The sequence below is a fragment of the Sus scrofa genome, chromosome 15, assembly GCF_054392235.1.
Source record: "Sus scrofa isolate SSC_HxYL_T2T_F1_AM1 chromosome 15, Sscrofa_HxYL_maternal_Yorkshire_Landrace_v2.0, whole genome shotgun sequence".
NCBI classification, from domain to species: Eukaryota; Metazoa; Chordata; class Mammalia; order Artiodactyla; family Suidae; genus Sus; species Sus scrofa.
Window position 1 is genome coordinate 146,364,271 of NC_139397.1, and position 17,969 is coordinate 146,382,239.

The window sequence follows — 17,969 nt, forward strand, 5'->3', positions numbered from 1 at the left end:
TTCTCTTGTTTTTATGGAGAGTGAATTTTTAGAAGTTCTGATTTCACAGTTCCTGATGGCTTCCTGCCTATTTGGCACTTTTAATAGTTCTTTTACCCATGCATGATTTTGTATTTTCATGCATTGGTAAGTGTGGATTTAATGGTTTTGTATTTTTGCAGTTCTTCCAAATGTTGCCGTGTTTTATTATAAAACATCCCTCCAAATTGCATTAGTTAATATCACTACTGATCTCATCCATCAGAAAAATCTTTAGATATTGGGAAGCCATCCAGCTTACAGAGGCAGGCACAGGTTTTTAAATATTCTTATTTTCTCTCGAGAGTTCACATTTTATTATTGATAACAAATACTATCAGTTGTTTTCCTTGAAGTGACAAGCTCACCTCATTAATTTTTGAGAAAATGGCTGCCACGTACCCGAGTCTGAATAATCCTAGTTCATCTGTCATTTTTAGAGTAAAAGTGGTATTCCTTGAAAAAAGTGCCTAGTTCAACTTGCAACTGAAATAACCTCACAAATGCTTTTCCTCAAGGAAACCGTCATGCACATCCTTTTGTTACACAGACTGTGAAAGAGGTGGACCACAAGAAGCAAGATTTAATGAAATTAACTCCTGCTGTATCATCAAGGACTTAAATGAAACTCTGTCGTCTTTCTATCATCTATCTGTCTGTCTCTCTATCATTTTTCTGTTATTCATCCATAAGTCAGTCTAGTCTGTCTGTCTACCTACCTGTCTGTCTGTGGTGGTAGTGGCCAATGCAGTGACTACTGCTAGAGCTTGTTAGCTGTGCCTGATTGATGCTACGGCACCAGTGGTTTTACCCTCCATTGCTTTGGTAGCATAAGTTTAGATATCAGTGCAGTTGTTCCAGGATAAACCATGAAAGTCAGTAAAGGTATCCAGTGCTTTATTTCAGCCAGCATCACTTGTGTTTTGTTGCCAAGCATTTACATAAAAGATCTTTAATGATTAGTTAGTATTAATATTGATACTAGAGGACCACAAGCCAATTATAAGTCCAAGCATACCTGTGCAGATGTGATAGTAACTCAGCATTCATGTTTGTAGCTCAGTCTTTAATTCAACAAGCTACTGTTTCATAGGAAAGTAGCACACTGTAATTTCTTTGGCTAACTTTCCATCCAGCAGGCAGTCAGTAGTATCAGCTCTACAAGCCCACTGTGTAGGTTTCTCGGGCTAACGCAATACAATAACTTACCCTTTGAGGTTCTTCCGTGGCTTTATTTTTAAACTAACTTGGGGAAGGGGAAGAATTTTAGACTTACAGAAAAAAATAGACAGTTCCTATATACCCATGACGCAGCTTCAGTGGTTTTTTAATTTCTATTCTGAAAAGTTATAACCAACAAATTTTCAATTTTTAACTTTTGAAGAACTCAATCACATCTGTTTAAAATATTTAAATCCTTTTTCTTTAGTCTCTGGGTGATTGGTCTCAAAATTACACCTCAACTTAACTGGCATTATAATTCTCTTCAGATGTGTTCTGTTATGTCTTATGACACAATAAGGTAAATTATTGACATCTATAAAACTGAGAGGAAGGTAGCTTCCATCGTAATTGTTTTTTTTATTTGCAGTTTCGCCCAGCTTTCTGGAATAGATGCCTCCTTTCCATGAGTCACAGAAAATTTTTTAAAGGGCCATAGGTGAGGCCCATGGAAGTTCCCAGGCTGGGGGTTGAATTGGAGCTACAGCTGCTGGCCTACACCACAGCCACAGCAACGCCAGATCTGAGCCACATCTGCAACCTACACCACAGCTTGTGGCACCACCAGATCCTTAACCCACTGAGCGAGGCCAGGGATTGAACCTGCATCCTCATGGATACTGGTCAGGTTTGTTTCTGCTGAGCCACAACAGGAACTCCTAGTCACAGAAAACTTTCTGATAAGTCAGTTTCATCTTTTTCAGCATTTTTTCGTATAAATGGTGAAGCACTGGATTAAGAAATTGCGTCCTCTGATTAGTCGTAATGATCTGATCATTAAGCCAATGATCCATCCTTAAAAATATAAGAAAAAGATTTTATAAATACATATTCTTTGTTCTTAGAATAAACGATTCCTAAATTTTCAAATAAGTTAGAGAAAAAAAATTTTAAATTAGAAAAGTTTTTCAAAAAGTATAAAAATACTATTGCAAAATGAAACAATAAATGTACTTCTTGTCTGTTTCTGCAGAGAAGCAGGGAAAACTTCATGATTTCAAAATGAAGATTTTTTTTGGGTGATAATGAAGTTATGTCAGTTTTAGCAGATATAACCAAAGATAGCTAGTAAAAAACAAAGCAGAAGTACTGAGAACAAACTTAGTTATGAAAATGCACATATTTATAGCCTGAACCTCAGAACTTTCTAGAATACCCAAGAATACTCAAACATACATTCTACCGTCAGAGGGATCATCATATGTGATGTAGCCTCCAGGAAACTTCACTGTATCATAAGAAAATGAAAGTGAAAAAGGGAAATATTACTGCTATTGAAATAATCAGAATTCCTGTTACGGCTCAGTGGGTTAAGAACCTGACTAGTATCCATGAGGATGCAGGTTCGATGTCTGGCCTCTCTCAGTGGGTTAAGGATCCGGCATTTGCTGCAAGCTTCGGTGTAGGTTGCAGATGCAGCTCAGATCTGTCATTGCTGTGGCTGTGGCACAGGCTGGCAGCTGCAGCTCCAATTCAGCCCCTAGCCTGGGAACCTCCATATGTCATACCATAGGCCTTTCAAAAAAAAATCATCTATTATTTTATATTTTATAAACGATATATGTAGTCATTTTAGGGGCACACCTGCAGCACCATGGAAGGGGTAGAATTGGAGCTGTAGCCACTGGCCTACACCACAGCCACAACAATGCCAGATCCGAGCCGCGTCTGCAACCTGCAGCACGGCTCGTGGCAACACCGGATCCTTAACCCACTGAGCGAGGCCAGGGATCAAACCTGCATCCCCATGGATGCTAGTCAGATTTGTTTCCACTGAGCCACAGTGGGGACTCCCGTCAATATATTTTATGTGATATATAAGAATATATTGTGAACAGAGTTTAGACTTCATAAACCTACTGACAGTGTCTTGAGGCTCCCAACAGTCCCTGTACCACACTTCGAGAACCACTGGTTTACAGTTGGGTATGATCCTTGTGGGTTTGTTTGTTAAAATTTACTCTGGCTTCATAAAATAGATAAGGAGGGTTTTCATCTTTTCCTGGGGGCTGGAAGTAGTTTTATTTTGTTTCCTTTAGCCGTATCATTTCTCTTGCCCCCACCCATTCCGCCCGGCCCACCCATTCCGCCCGGCCGGTACCTGCATGTACTCTCCTGAGGCAATAAGGCCGGTCAGATACAGGACGGAGGCGGCGGGCAGGTGGGGCTGTGCTTAACCCCCCAGGCGGCTGCAGTAAACTCGGACCCAGCGGTCATCTCAGGTGGTTGATGTGACCCAGGAAGGCTTTTTTTTTTTTTTTTTTTTTTCTTTTTCTTTTTCTTTTTTAATCATACTTCCTAAAGCATCGGCATGAAAAGCAGAAAACTGAGTCTTGGTCCTTTAAAAAAATGTTTTTCCATCACCCATTTTGGAGCTCTCTTCTCTTGAGAGACATTTCACCAGTACACGGCCCTGTCTAGAAACATCAGTATCCAGAGAAAGGCCGGGCTCAGCAGCAGTGCCAAATCTGTGGCTTTTTATGAAATCCCAGTGTGTTCTGACGTCACCAAGGAATCACATCAGAGTGCTTGGCCCGGTTCCTGGGACACCGCGAGCCCCTCCTGGTGAGGTCGGCTCGCACGGTGGTCATTGGTGTCAGCACCATCACCAGCTTGGGGCCCACCGCGCCTGGCCGCCCAGAACCCCAGGAAGTGCTGGTGTTTCGGCTCCTCCCACCACCTTGTACTCTGGCTCTGCGGGCGGCGGGGCCGTCTAGGAATCCTGGGTGAGGGTACGGCCTCGGGTGTTTCAGAATACAGCGTGTTAGTAGAAACGGTGAGTGTCAGTGAGGCCAACAGATCAGAAAACAGTCGTCTTTGAAAAGACAGATACACGCAGTTTCCAAGAGGTGGGGACACACCTCGTCCTGGGATGGAGGGAGGCGTGGGGGAGGCGCCAAGGTCAGGCAGGAGGCTGAGGGGCAGAAGGAAATGTGCCAGGGCCCTCATTGTGCTTCCCCCAGGAAGGAGTGGACATGGCAGGGTAAGGAGGCTTGGATGGGCTGGTTTGAATAAGCTCACAAGGTTTTGGGGTGTAGGGGCTGTGCTCAGGTGGCTGGTGCCTGGCCCTAGGGGGATTAGGGCAGGCAGGTGGTGGCCCAGAGTATGAGAGCCCCGTACAATAGGTGGTTGGCTCCGGATTGGTTGGTTTGCATTTGAAAGGTGTGCTTGTTTAGTATCTCCAGAAACTGGCTCTTCTGGAAGAGGCAGTCTTTTTGTTAGGGGACCATTGACAGAAGCTGTCCACGTTGGCAGGCCTTTGCATGAGTTGTCCGACCCTGGTGCTGCCCTGAAGACTCACCAGGAGGTGGGAGGGGCCCCTAGGAAGAGGGAGACCACCAACCTCCCAGGATCCTTGGCGCTGGGATCCATCTTGGCTGAGAGGTGTGTGCCAAGAAAGACCCTGGTCCAGACCAAATATGGGCCAAGCAAGATGATTGGCCAGAGACAAGCCGGAAGCTAACCCCATTCCCATAAAACCAACCAAAGACTCTGAGCCACGAGGCAGAGCAGTTCTGGGTTCCCTTACCCTGCTGCTTCCCCCAGCTCCCCAGGCGCCCCTCCCAAGAAAGTCTCTTGCTTTGTCAGCACGTGTGTCTCCTCGGACAATTCACTTCATTTCCGAGTGTTAGACGAGAGCCCCGGTGGGGTCCCCCTTCCTGCAGCACTTCCGTGGTCAGCAGGGCCCCAGGCGTCAAAGCATCAGAATAGCGGCGATCACAGGCGTGGCTACTGCACGAGGCTTCCACAGCCTGGTCCCACCGAACTTTCTAGCCTCATCTCCCTCCTCCCTGACGTAGACTCTCCAAGTCTGCAGAAGCTCTGGGGACCTTGTGCGGTCTCAAAACTTCCCTGCTTTCTTTATCCCACCCGGGGTTCCAGAGCTGGGACAACTGCTGTCATCGTGATATGGGGTCATCTGGCCATACGATGTGCATTTGGTTGGGGTGAATACTTATTCACCCCAACTGATAAAGGCCATAGTCTTTCAAAAGGGACTTTAGTTTATTTAAAAACTAGAGGAAGAAACTTCGTGAGAAAAGAGGTGTTAGAGCTGTGAGACTCCCGGTCAGTGGCACAGGTGGGCATCCAGGCTGAGAAATGACATGAGCCGAGAGCACAGGCCAGGAGTTCCCATCGTGGCACAGTGGAAACGAATCCGACTGGGAACCACGAGGTTGCGGGTTCAATCCCTGGCCTTGCTCAGTGGGTTAAGGATCCGGCGTTGCCGTGAGCTGTGGTGTAGGTCGCAGACTCGGCTCGAATCTGGCGTTGCTATGGCTCTGGCGTAGGCCGGCGGCTACAGTTCCAATTCGACCCCTAGCCTGGGAACCTCAGCATGCCACGGGTGTGGCCCTAAAAGGACAAAAGACAAAAAAAAAAAAAAAAAAAAAGCAAGAGCTCAGGCAGGACACCAGCCAAGGATGGTTCACTGTGGCCTCCACTTGGGATGTGTGGAGAAGGGGGACGAAGCTGGAGAGGTGATTTTGGAGCCAGAATATGGAAAGTGGACAATCTGGGACACCCTGAATAGCTGTGAATACCACTGACTATTTGTGAGCCCAGGAGGCCTGTGAACAGAGCTGTGCTCTAGGAAGATTGATCTGGCACCAGCGTTCAGATTCATGGGGAATCCAGAAAGCTTGGGGTTTACTTAAGAGCCAGTAGCTTCTGAGTGCTTACTGTGTGCAGGACGGGGCCAAGAGCTTTACGAGCTTCCCTGTGTTTGTTCTTCATACTCACCTCTGTCCTGTAGGTACTATTATTAGCCCTGTTTATTGGATGAGAAAACCAAAGTTCGCAGAGGCTCGTCCACTCACTCAAGGTTACAGGGGCAGTAACCGTGGTTGGAACTGAGATTGAAACCCAGGCTGGTGTGAGAGCCTGCGTTCCCCCCCCCCCCCGCCCCCGCCTCTGCTGTGCACTTCAGTGGGGGGGTGATGCTGACCTTGGCCCATGGCTGGGAGATCTTCTACAGCAGGTGCTCCTGGAAGTGGAACTCACAGCAGTTGGTCAGTAAGAGGCCATGTCATTAGGAACTGAAAGCTGGGGACCCTGACCCTTAGGTCGCTGGGAGGGTGGTGATACCATTAACGGAGTGGGGAACACAGGCTTGGCGGTGGGGGACATCATGGGTAGGGTGAAACTTGATTTTATGTGAGAGGCCCGTGCCATTATCTGGCTGGAACAGAACATGATGGGGTCTAGATCCGGTCAGTTTCTGAGTGGGCCTCCTGCACGTGGCCTCGCAGTCCCATTCCGCAGAGACGTGTGGAGTGCTTGGGCTCTGACCTCTCTTGTCGTTTTCACTTTTTTTTCTTTTTGGCCCCACTGGCGGCATTTGGAAGTTCCCAGGCCAACGAGCAAACCCACGCTTCTGCAGCGACCTGAACCACCGCCGTGGGATTCTTAACCCACTGCCACAGTGGGAAGTCCTGTGACCTCTTTTCGGCCACTTTAATACCCACCCTGTGAGATGGTTGGCCTACCTTGGATGTGTGCTCAGAAGCTGCTTCAGAGCACACATCCAAAGAACCAACTGCTCTCCAGGAGTTTACCTCTGATGGGTCACTCCCTGTGTTCAGCTTGCTTGGCATGGTGTAAATTCACGTTGAACTCCCTGTTACCTGATGAGCAAAGAAACGTCTGTTTTTTGTCTGTGTTCCTTGCAGGGCCTTTCCGTTATTTAACCAAGTCAATAAAGAAACCAGTGTTTCCCAATGAAGACTTTCGCTTTGTGCTGGTTCTAGATGCTTTTCCTTCTGTAACACACCTCCTATGCTCTCATACCGTGGCGGGGACGAACCACCCAACAGGCTGACTCATGGCTTCTGCCCTCGTTTCCGCTCTGGTTTCTATGGAAACAGACATCAGATGGCTCAAAACACAGTGAGGGCTCGGAGACACCTCATGATTCCAAGGCGTTTACAGACCCTATTTGTCCAACATCTGTTTCCATGGAAACAGATGCAAAAACGGTCAGCCGGTGCTCTACAATAAACTTTTTTTCCCCTCTTATCTAATATTTTACAAATACTAAAACAGTGCTTGGCTTTTTCCTGTTATCACAGATTTTTGCAATAATGGGATCTTTTATGTAGTGTGAGGCGTGCATATTTCTAATTTTGACCTGTTTGATAAATCCTTGTACTTAAATGCATTCTGCATTATTTCATTTTACAGTTGTTTATTTAATAAATAAGCTCATTTCTGCTTGCCCAATCAAATCAATATTACTTGGCATTCAAAGATGAAACACTTAGTGTCTTAGGCCTGGGAATATGACTAGAGAAAAAATAGTCCCTGACCTGCCATCTCTTCCAACTTCAGAATTCAAGACGTGGGTGCTCCAGGTGGTAACTGAGGTTCTTGCTTGTGTCCGTGTCACTTGATTGTAAGGGCTCAGGGTCCCTGTTTGACTCAAACTGAGCCATTTTGTATCCAATAGAATACATGTGCCATGTATGTTACCTCAAACATGGAATAGGTCTTTTATATAAAACATAGAAATAGAAGCAATTGTCAGTTCATAGTGAGCAAAATGAGAACTGTACCATATTTAAATTTGTAGAATAACGAGAACTACGAAAGGGGCAGATACTCCTTAAGCTGTTGGCATGCTTGGTGTATTCAACCTAAGCCATAATCTGCTGCTAAGAGTAGACAGATGAAAGTGGCATCTTTAAAGGGGAAAGCAGAGCGAGTTTACCTGAAATAGAAAACACCAGAAGTGAAGTGAAAGTTAACGCTGCTCTGTGGTATGTGGGAGACACATGCCGGGGGTTAGTCATGCAACGCGTGTTGCTGCCAGTTGGCTGGTTGTGTGCTACTTTTTGGCATTTATTTTGATTTTACCTTTCACGATGCCTTCATCTGTTATTTTATTTTTTTATTATTATTATTTTGTCCATGGCTGCAGCATGCGGAAGTTCCCAGGCTAGGATCGGACCCATGCCACAGCAGTGACCTGAGCTACAGCAGTGGCAAGGCTGGCTCCTTAACCTGCTGAGCCACCAGGGAACTCCTCTCAGCTCTTAATTTCAGAAACCTTATTTTTTCTGGCCAGCCAGGTAGTAGTGTTGTAAGGAGTAAGTGGAACCCCCATGCTCAGTCTGAGCAGAGGGCCTGATGTATTGTCTGTGTCCCGTCAGTGGTGGCTTTTTGTGTCGTCCTGCTTCACCCAAGTTGATCAAGCACTGGGAATCTTACAAAAAGCCAACTTAGTGGGAATTCATCAAGTTAACAGTAGTAGGTATTTATCAAGCACCTGGTTTATGCCAAGGCCTAGTCTATGTCCTTACTGATTTTTCTGTCTGCTTGTTCTGCCAGTTACTGAGCGAGGAATATAGAAATTTCTGAGAGTAATTGTAGACTTGCCTATTTTTGCTCTTGGTTCTATCAGTTTTGTTTCATCTCTTTGGGAGTTTTTGGCTTAAGCGTCTGTATTTGTAATTGTCATGCCATTCCCACAGTACTGACCCCTTTGTCATTATGAAATGTCCTCTTAGTCTCCTGGAATCGTCTGATACTGATGTAGCCCCTCCAGCCGTCTCAGGCTTACTGTTCACATGCTGTGTCTTTTTCCATTTCTTTCCTTCAACCTCTCTGTGTCTTAGAATTTAAAGTACTTCTCTTATAGGCAGAATATAGCTGGATTCTGCTTTTTGATCCAGCCTGACAATCTCTGCCTTTGATTGGAGTGTTTATCTAGTGCATTCATAATTTTAAACAGTTTACATACATATCATGAAATTCCTTTAAGTATATAATGATTTTTAGTAAATTTACAGAGTCGCACTACTCTCCCCAAAATTCAGTTTTAGAATATTTCCGTCACCCCTTGAAAGGTCCCTTAGGTCCTTTTGTAGTTAGTCCCTACCCACCGGCCCCCTCCCCTCAAGCCTTAAACAACTGCTAATCTGCTTTGTGCCTTGATAGACTTTTGCCTTTTCCAGAATCTCATATAGTTTGTGGTCTTTGTCATATGATGGGCTTCATTTGGTATGATTTTTTGAGGTTTAACCACATAGAATGTGGCAGCAGTTCATTTCTTTTTATTGCTGAGTAGTATTCCATTGTATGAATAGAGCACTTTTTGTTTGTCCCTTCACTGGCTGATAGACATCAGCATGGTTCCACTCTTTGGGCTACTAGAAATAACGCTGCTGTGGAGTTCCCCTCGTGGCGCAGTGGTTAACGAATCCGACCAGGAACCATGAGGTGGCGGGTTCGGTCCCTGGCCTCGCTCAGTGGGTTAAGGATCTGGTGTTGCCGTGAGCTGTGGTGTAGGTCGCAGACATGGCTCGGATCCCAAGTTGCTGTGGCTCTGGTGTAGGCCGGTGGCTACAGCTCCGATTCAACCCCAAGCCTGGGAACCTCCATGTGCCCCAAGAGTGGCCCAAGAAATGCCGAAAGGAAAAAAAAAGAAAAAAAGAAATAACGCTGCTGTGAACATTTGTGTGTAAGTCTTTGTGTGGTCGTGTGTTTTCATTTCTCTGGGGTAGTTACCCAGGAGTGGAATTCCTGGGTTGTATGGCAAATTGATGTTTAGCTTTTAAAGCAATGAACACAATGTTTTCCAAAGCAGCTGTGCCCATTTTCACGTTCCCACCAGTCAAGGTATAAGGTTTCTGATTTCTCCACCTCCTTGACAATGTTTGTTATCGCCTGTTGTTTTAATTATAGCCATCCTGGTGGGCATGGAGTGATATTGCGTTGCATTTTTGACGTGTATTTCCCTACTAACTGTGATGTTGAGCATCTTTTCATGTGCTTTGTAGCTGCATTAGTTTCCTAGGGCTGCTGTAATGAGTACTACAAACTGGGTGGCTTAAAACAACAAAAATTTATTGTCTCATAGTTCTGGAAACCAGAAGTCTGAAATTAAGGTGTCAGCAGGGCCATGCTCCTTCAAGGCTCTGTAGAGAAACTTTTTTTTTTTTTTTAAGGCTGCACCTGCAGCACATGGAAGTTCCCAGGGTAGGGGTCAAATTGGAGCTATAGCCGCTGGCCTACACCACAGCCACAGCAACGCAGGATCCGAGCCTCGTCTGCCACCTATACCATAGCCCACGGCAATGGCAGATCCTTAATCCACTAAGCGAGGCCAGGGATTGAACCTGCATCCTCGTGGATGCTAGTCAGGTTCATTTCCGCTGAGCCACATGGGAACTCCTCACCTAATGTGTTTTCACATCATCTTCTTATTAGGGCACCAGTCACATCGGATTAAGGGCGCACCCTGCTCCGCTATGACCTCATCTTAACTAATTATATCTGCAACAACCCTATTTCCAATTTAGGTCACTTTCTGAGGTGTTGGGGGTTAGGATTTCAGTATATCTTTGAGGGATACACAATTCAACCTGTAACACTAGCCATTTGCATGTCTTCTTTGGTGAGATACAGTTTCTCCATTTTTAAAATTGTCGTATGTCTTTTTATTTTTGAGCAGCATTTTCCCTGTGTATCTGGGTATGTCCTTTTTCAGATATGTGATTTGCAAATACATTTTCCCAATGTGTGGCTTGTCTTCATTTTCTTCTTTTTTTGGTACACTTTTCTTATTATTTTTTCTACTCAGTGAATTTCATTATATCTGTAGTTGTACAACAATCATCACAACCCCGTTTTGTAGTTGTCTTCATTTCCTTAATAGCATCTTTTGAAGTAAATAAGTTTTTTATTTTGATAAAGTCTGCTTTATCTTTTTTTTTTTTTTTATGGTTTGTGCTTTTACTGTTTAAGTTTAACTTAAACTTAACAACTTAAAAAGTTTAAGACCTCTTTGCCCAACCCAATGTTTATCATCGTTGGGCACAGTTGACATTTGGGGCCAGGTAATTCTTTGTCATGGGGGCTGTTCTGTGTGTTGTAGGATGTTTAATGGCATCCTTGACCTCTACCCATTAGATAGATGCCAGGATCATTTACCCCACTCCAAAGCTGTGACACCTAAAAATGTCTCCAGACATTGCTAAATGTCCCCTGAGAGGCAAATCCTCCCGCAGTTGAAAATCTTTGGCCTACTCCAACATTGCAAAGATTTTCCCCTGTATTTCCCTCAGAGTTGTATAGTTTTAGCGCTCACATTTATTTATTTATTTATTTATTTAATGCTTTTTAGGGCCGCCCCTGCAAAATACGGAGGTTCCCAGGCTAGGGGTCGAATCATGCAGCTGCAGCTGCCGGCCTGCACCACAGCTCAAATCCCCAATCCACTGAGCGAGGCCAGGAATCAAACCTGTATCCTCATGGATGCTAGTCGGGTTCATTACCGCTGAGCCACAGTGGGAACTCCAGCTATTACATTTAGATCTAGGACCATTTGTCTTTTTTTTGTTGTTGTTGTTGCTATTTCTTGGGCCGCTCCCGCGGCATATGGAGGTTCCCAGGCTAGGGGTTGAATCGGAGCTGTAGCCACCGGCCTACGCCAGAGCCACAGCAACGCGGGATCCGAGCCATGTCTGCAACCTACACCACAGCTCACGGCAACGCCGGATCGTCAACCCACTGAGCAAGGGCAGGGACCGAACCCGCAACCTCATGGTTCCTAGTCGAATTCGTTAACCACTGCGCCACGACGGGAACTCCTAGATCTAGGACCATTTGTAGTTATTTTTTGTATTTGGTATGAGGTAAAGATCTAAATTTCTGTCTTTGTATGTGAATGTCCAATTGCCCCAGTAACATTTGTTGAAAATACTCTGCTTTGACCCATTGACTCACTTTATGAAATTAGCCTCTGTTTAAAAGAAAAAAAAAAATGGACTGTAAGTGTAAGCCTTTCTTTCTGGATTTCATTTCTGTCCCCTTGACCTCTATGTCTGTCTTTGTGCTTATGCCACATCATCGTAGTTATTGTAGCTTTATCGTAAGTTTTGAAATGAGTCCTCCTTCATCGTTCTTTGACACTTTTTCAAAATTGCCTTCTTTAATGTTCAGTCACATTTAATGTAAGTGTGGGTATGGTCGGGTTTAATTCTGCTGTTTGCCCTTTTCCGCCTCTGTCATCTCTTTGTTCCTCTGTGTTTCCTGACTCCCTTTATGGTCCACAAATACGCGCACTAATGTATTTTGTATTAAACAAGTATTTGTAATTACTCTATTAGCTTTTTCGCTGTGTGTCTGCCTTGTTCTTTTCAAGTGGGTTCCAGGCTTTATATAGCACATGCGTCTTTACTTCTCCCAGTCTTCTTGGCGTTCGTACGAGTTTGTTTCTGGTAAATAGAAGACCTCTGCAGCCATATGGTTCCATTTCTGTTCCTCTTTTCTGCTCTCGTTGCCGTGTATACTCTGTCTGTGCTTATTATCAACCCCGTGTTCTAAGTCTTTGCTCGAAATAGTCACACGTCTTTTAAAGACATTCGGGAAAGGTGTCTCCGTGTCCACCCCCCACGTAGTCACTACTTTCAGTGCCTTTCATTTCTTCCTGCGAGGTTACCATCTGAGGCCACTTGCAGACTTGGGTCTGCAGCACGGCCTTTAGCATTTCTGGTAACTCAGGTCTCTCAACAACATATTCTGTTTTAAAATCCGGAATTGTCTTTACTTCACGTTGACTTGTGAAGGACAGCAACACTGGATATAGGCCTTTCGGGCAACAGGTTCTTCTCCCTCCTTGGCACATGGCATTCTTTGTCCCCCGGCTTCCGTTGCTCCGAGGAGAAGCCAGCTCTCAGCTGCATCCTTTATGATCGCTTCCCTGCAAGTGGGGATTTGTTTTGCCCTTGCTGCTACTTAGATGTTTTTGTTCTTCAGTGTGGGCACTTCTCAGTGTGCTGATGATGTCTGTGGGTGTAGTTTTCTTTGTATTTATCCTTTTTAGGATTCATTGAGCTTTGGGGTCTGTAAGCTACCGTTTTCCACCACATTTGGGCAAGGGTTCGGCCATTGTGTATTCGAATTTTCTTCTGCTCCTTTCTCTCTCTCCTTCTTCTCCCAGAAATTACACTTGTATTAGAACACTTGATATTATCTAACAGATCACTGAGGCTTTCTTCATTTTCTTCAGTGTTCTTTCTTTTGGTTCTTTAAGCTAGATTTGTGTTGATCCATCTTCCAGTTGACTGATTCTTCTGCCAGTTCATCCCTGCTGTTCAGCCCATCCACTGAATTTTTCGTTTCAGTTATTACACTTTTCAGCTCTAGAATTCCCATTTGGTTCCTTTTTATAGTGCCCATTTCCCTGTCAAGACTGACTGTTTTTCACTCATTTTTAGTATATTTTGAGATCCCGTCATGGCACAGCAGAAACGAATCTGACTAGGAACCATGAGGTTGCAGGTTCAATCTCTGGCCTCGCTCAGCAGGTCAAGGATCCAGCGTTGCTATGGCTGTGGTGTAGGCCAGTGGCTACAGCTCCCATTAGAATAGACCCCTAGCCTGGGAACCTCCATATGCCTCGGGTGTGGCCCTAAAAAGACACACAACAAAAAAAATAGTGTATTTTTCTGTAACTCTTGAGCACATATCTCCTTTAATTCTTTAAACATTCTTTATAATAGCTGTTTTGAAGTCTTTGCTAAGTCCAGCATCTGGGCCCACTCAAAGTTGGTTCTCTTGGCTACTTGATCTTTCCTGAGTACAGGTTGCATTTTTCTGTCTGTTGGCCAGCGTCTAGTAATACTGTCGGTTGAAAAGGAGGCGTGGCAGAAAATATGTCGCAATGATTCTGGATTATATTTTATTCTCCTGAGTGTCATTTTGTTTGTTTTAGTTAACCTGCCTGGTCTCTAACTGTGAGATCTCTCTCCCTTGTGGCCTGTAACCAGCGGTATCTCTGCTTATTATTTCCCTCGCCATACAGGTCTCTCTGCATAGTTTAACTATCAGAGATTGGAGCAAAGATTATGTTGACTTACCTCAAGTGGCCACCTTCTGCCACTTGAGTTATGTGTAGGTTAAGGAATGCATTTAAAAACACAGGAGGAGCTCCCGACGTGGCTCAGTGGAAACGAATCTGACTAGCAACCATGAGGTTGCAGATTCGATCCCTGGCCTTGCTCAGTGGGTTGCTATGAGCTGTGGTGTAGGTTGCAGATGCAGCTCGGATCTGATGTTGCTGTGGCTCTAGTGTAGACTGGTGGCTACAGCTCCAATTCGACCCCTAGCCTGGGGACCTCCATATGCCACGAGTGCAGCCCTAAAAAGAAAAAGAAAAAAAAAAAAAAAAAAAAAAGAAAGAAAAGAAAAAAAGCACAGGAGACCTTCAAGTTTCCCCAAGTTTCTCATTTTCTCTGAGCTCTGGGGGGTTTTCTACGTGCATCTGTAGTTCAGCTGTAAGCCAGGGATGCTTGGAGATTTTATTATCTTGGTCCTCCCATGGCTCTCCTGCTTCCAGGTAGCCCCCTTCAACTTTGAGCTGCTCTGCCACTTGCCCTCTGCCAAGTCCGCACCTTCAGCTGATGGAGCTATGGTTTTTTTGCTACCTGAAATAGACAGGAGCTCCCCCAGGTAACATACCCTTCTTGCCCAAGTGCAAAAGCACTTCCCCCGTGGGCAAACCCTTCTCAGGTTGCTGCCTGCCCCTGGTCATTTTCCACGGTGCCCCAATGATTGCTTTTCATAATTTGTCACATTTTGTCTGTGATGAGTACAGAAGGGAATTGCCTGACCTTCGCCTGTCCCTGTAACTGGAAGCGGTCAGGGACATATCGGTGAGCAAAGCAGATCCCCCATCAGGAGAAAGCAGGCCTTAAGCAAATAAGCAAATAGAAATATAATACACCAAGTGGTGGCAGGTGCCTTAAGAACAACGAAGTAGGGAGGGCGTGAGGGAGGAGCCCGTGGTGGACCCTGGGAACAGCGAATGTCAAGGCGCTGAGGTAAGGCAGGTGGAGGGTGTTCTAGGAACAGCGAGAATGCGGAAGGGAGACGAGGCGGGGTCGGAGGAGAAGGGTAAGGTCAGGTTGCCTAGAGCCTCGAGAAGGACGTTCGTTTTTCTTCCGAGAAAGGAGGGAAGCTGTTGGCAGGCGTTAAGTGAAAAGTGACATGAAGCCGTCGCTCAGAGTGCCCATTTACTGGGGCACAATGAGAACCACAGTTGCCAGGTGAAGTCAGTGAGTTGTTGACAGGCCCGTGTTCCTGTGCTTGAACTGAGCTTTGAGCCACTGGGACCAGGTAGCCTGTGATGGATTTCTAGGCTGAAGGGGCATTCAGGCTTAGCCAGACAATACTCAGCTTAGAATCAGGGACCCTTCCCTGTTGGGGTCCTGACCCTGCTGGGTACAAGGCTCCATTTCTCTAAATGAGCCAGTTATCCAGTGTCCCACACGTATAGATTCATTAAGCGGCTCCAAATCGAATGTGGACATTAACCAAAACTAAGGTTATTAAATTGCCTGCTTGCCCAAGCGCCCACACCCCTTAAATGGCCAAGTGACCTGGGGTTGTTCCTTCTCCCTCGTCCTTGTTGTCATCCTCCAGGCCCTGCGGCTCGTCATGCTCTCTCTCAGCTCTCATTTCCTTTTCTGCTCCACATCCTGGCTTAAGCCTCCATCCCAGTCTCTCCAGCCTGTGCAGCACGTGGCCCCCAGACTCTTCCCGAAGCAGGATGTGGTTCGTGCAGGGACATGGTCACTTCAGTTTTAAAACTGGGGGACATTTAAAACGTTCCAGAAAGTGCGGGAAATACCCTCTGTGGATCTGTCCCTTCACCCTCTCCTCTGTCACCTACCCCAGAACTAAGCATCACCTTGAAGCTGGTGTGGAAAATTCCACGGGGCCTTCCGTGCTTCCGGAATATCTTTCTGTTCCCTTAAACAACGTACTTTGTTGTTTTAGGGTCTTTAAGCTTGCATAAATGGCACAGCACTCCAGGAACCATTTACTGACTTGCTCGTTTCATTCAACATCATGTGTTAGATTTATTCATACTGAAAAGTGCTGTCCTAGTTCATCCTCTTAGCTGCCGTGTGAGGGTCTCATCTTTATCAGAAGCTGCCAGATTGCTCTCCAAAGTGGCTGGACCCGTTTCCACTTTCACTTGATTCCTCCTTTTTTTTTTTTTTTTTTTTTGGCTTTTTACCTTTTCTAGGGCCGCACCCGTGGCATATGGAGGTTCCCAGGCTAGGGGTCTCATCGAAGCTGCAGCTGCCGGCCTATGCCAGAGCCACAGCAACGCAGGATCCGAGCTTCGTCTGCAACCTACACCACAGCTCACGGCAACGCCAGATCCTTAATCCACTGAGCAAGGCCAGGGATCGAACCCGCAACCTCATGGTTCCTAGTCGGATTCGTTAACCACTGCACCACAACGGGAACTCCTCACTTGATTCCTTCTTGACAACACTCCCATGCTCCCCATCACCAAATACAACTAAGTTGCTGATGGTGGTATGTAAAACCCCACCCAGGGAGACCCCAGTCTACTTTTGTGTTTTCTTTTTCGTTTGTTTTGTTTCCTTTCTCATTACTAGCTTCATTTCTTCATCTATAAAAAGAAACAAGTACTACAGAATTGTGAGATCAGTGAGTTCATCTGTGGCACATGATGGACACACAGAAAGAGTAGTTTCCGTCCCTTCCTTTGTGTGTGTGCATATATCTACACATATTATCCCCTCCCTCCTTAGAGGATAAGTCTAATCCAGAACATTTGGGGGTGGGCTGGGGGCCATGGTAAAGCCAAGACCAGCTCCCTCTCTTGATATCCTGATACCTTATGGTTGCAGCTCCCGGGGCTCTTGGATCACATTCTCGTCTCCTCTCACGTGTGCATTCGATCATGTGAGCTGTCCGTGTCCCCATTCCAAGTCCAAGCGGACAAGGGCCAAGCACAGAAGCCTCTCTGCACCCTCAACAGACCCAGGAAATAATAAATACCTACTGAATGTTAAAAGAGTGAGTGTTGGGGAGTTCCCGTCACGGCGCAGTGGTTAACAAATCCGACTAGGAACCATGAGGTTGCGGGTTCGGTCCCTGGCCTTGCTCAGTGGGTTAAAGATCTGGTGTTGCTGTGAGCTGTGGTGTGGGTCGAGGACGCGGCTCGGATCCTACGTTGCTGTGGCTCTGGCGTAGCCTGGCAGCTACAGCTCCGATGAGATCCCTAGCCTGGGAACCTCCATATGCCGTGGGAGCGGCCCAAGAAATGGCAAAAAGACAAAAAAAAAGAGAGAGAGAGAGAGAGAGAGAGAGAGAGAGAGAGTGTGTTGGAATGTAAATACAGAGAAGTGCCAGCAATCGGGCTTGCCTGGGGTTCAATCCTTCGCTACCACTTGGCAAGCCCTGTGGCCTGGGGCAGGTTGGTTAACTCCTCCGGACCTCAGTATTCTCATCTGTAAAGTATAACTGAACGCCCGTCTCATCAGATGGTTTTGCGAATCGAATGCATTAGCCCCTGTAAAGCGCTGGCACGGACGCAGTGCGCGGCGGCCAGTTTTGACCTTATCGTCACAATCTCTAGGTAGACCAGATTGTTGCAGGTGAAAGTCTGCTCGGGTAGGGTTCTCCCTGGGGTGCCCGACCAGGGCTGGAGCCGAGGGCGGTGCATGGCCAGGAAGGAGCTGGGGGTGGAGACAATGGGGGAGAAAGATGGACACCCTCAGTGGGAAAAAGAGGGGAGGGAGGCTGTTCCCAGCTCAGACTTCCTGTAACAGCTGCCGTGGGAGGTTTTTCCTGAAAAAGCAGATTCAGATTCTTAACCCAGCCCCCACCCCACCCATGCCCCCTCCTCAAAGAGCTTGAGAAACACAAGTCCTTACTTTCCAAATCTCCTCCTTATAGATTCT

At 46.1% G+C, this 17,969-nt stretch overlaps 1 protein-coding gene across 24 annotated transcripts in view; it reads left to right on the plus strand.

Moving 5' to 3' along the window:
- The window catches only part of ARMC9 (armadillo repeat containing 9), a 170,559-nt gene that overhangs the window by 99,860 nt on the left and 52,730 nt on the right, over nt 1-17,969 (plus strand). For 3 of the 24 annotated variants that reach the window (XR_014830205.1, XR_014830204.1, XR_014830203.1), the window contains one exon: nt 16,914-17,082. The exons of the other annotated variants lie outside the window; for them this stretch is intronic. The gene's annotated coding sequence lies outside the window, so the exon portion shown is untranslated. The remainder of the gene's footprint in view (nt 1-16,913; nt 17,083-17,969) is intronic. 24 annotated transcript variants of the gene reach the window in all.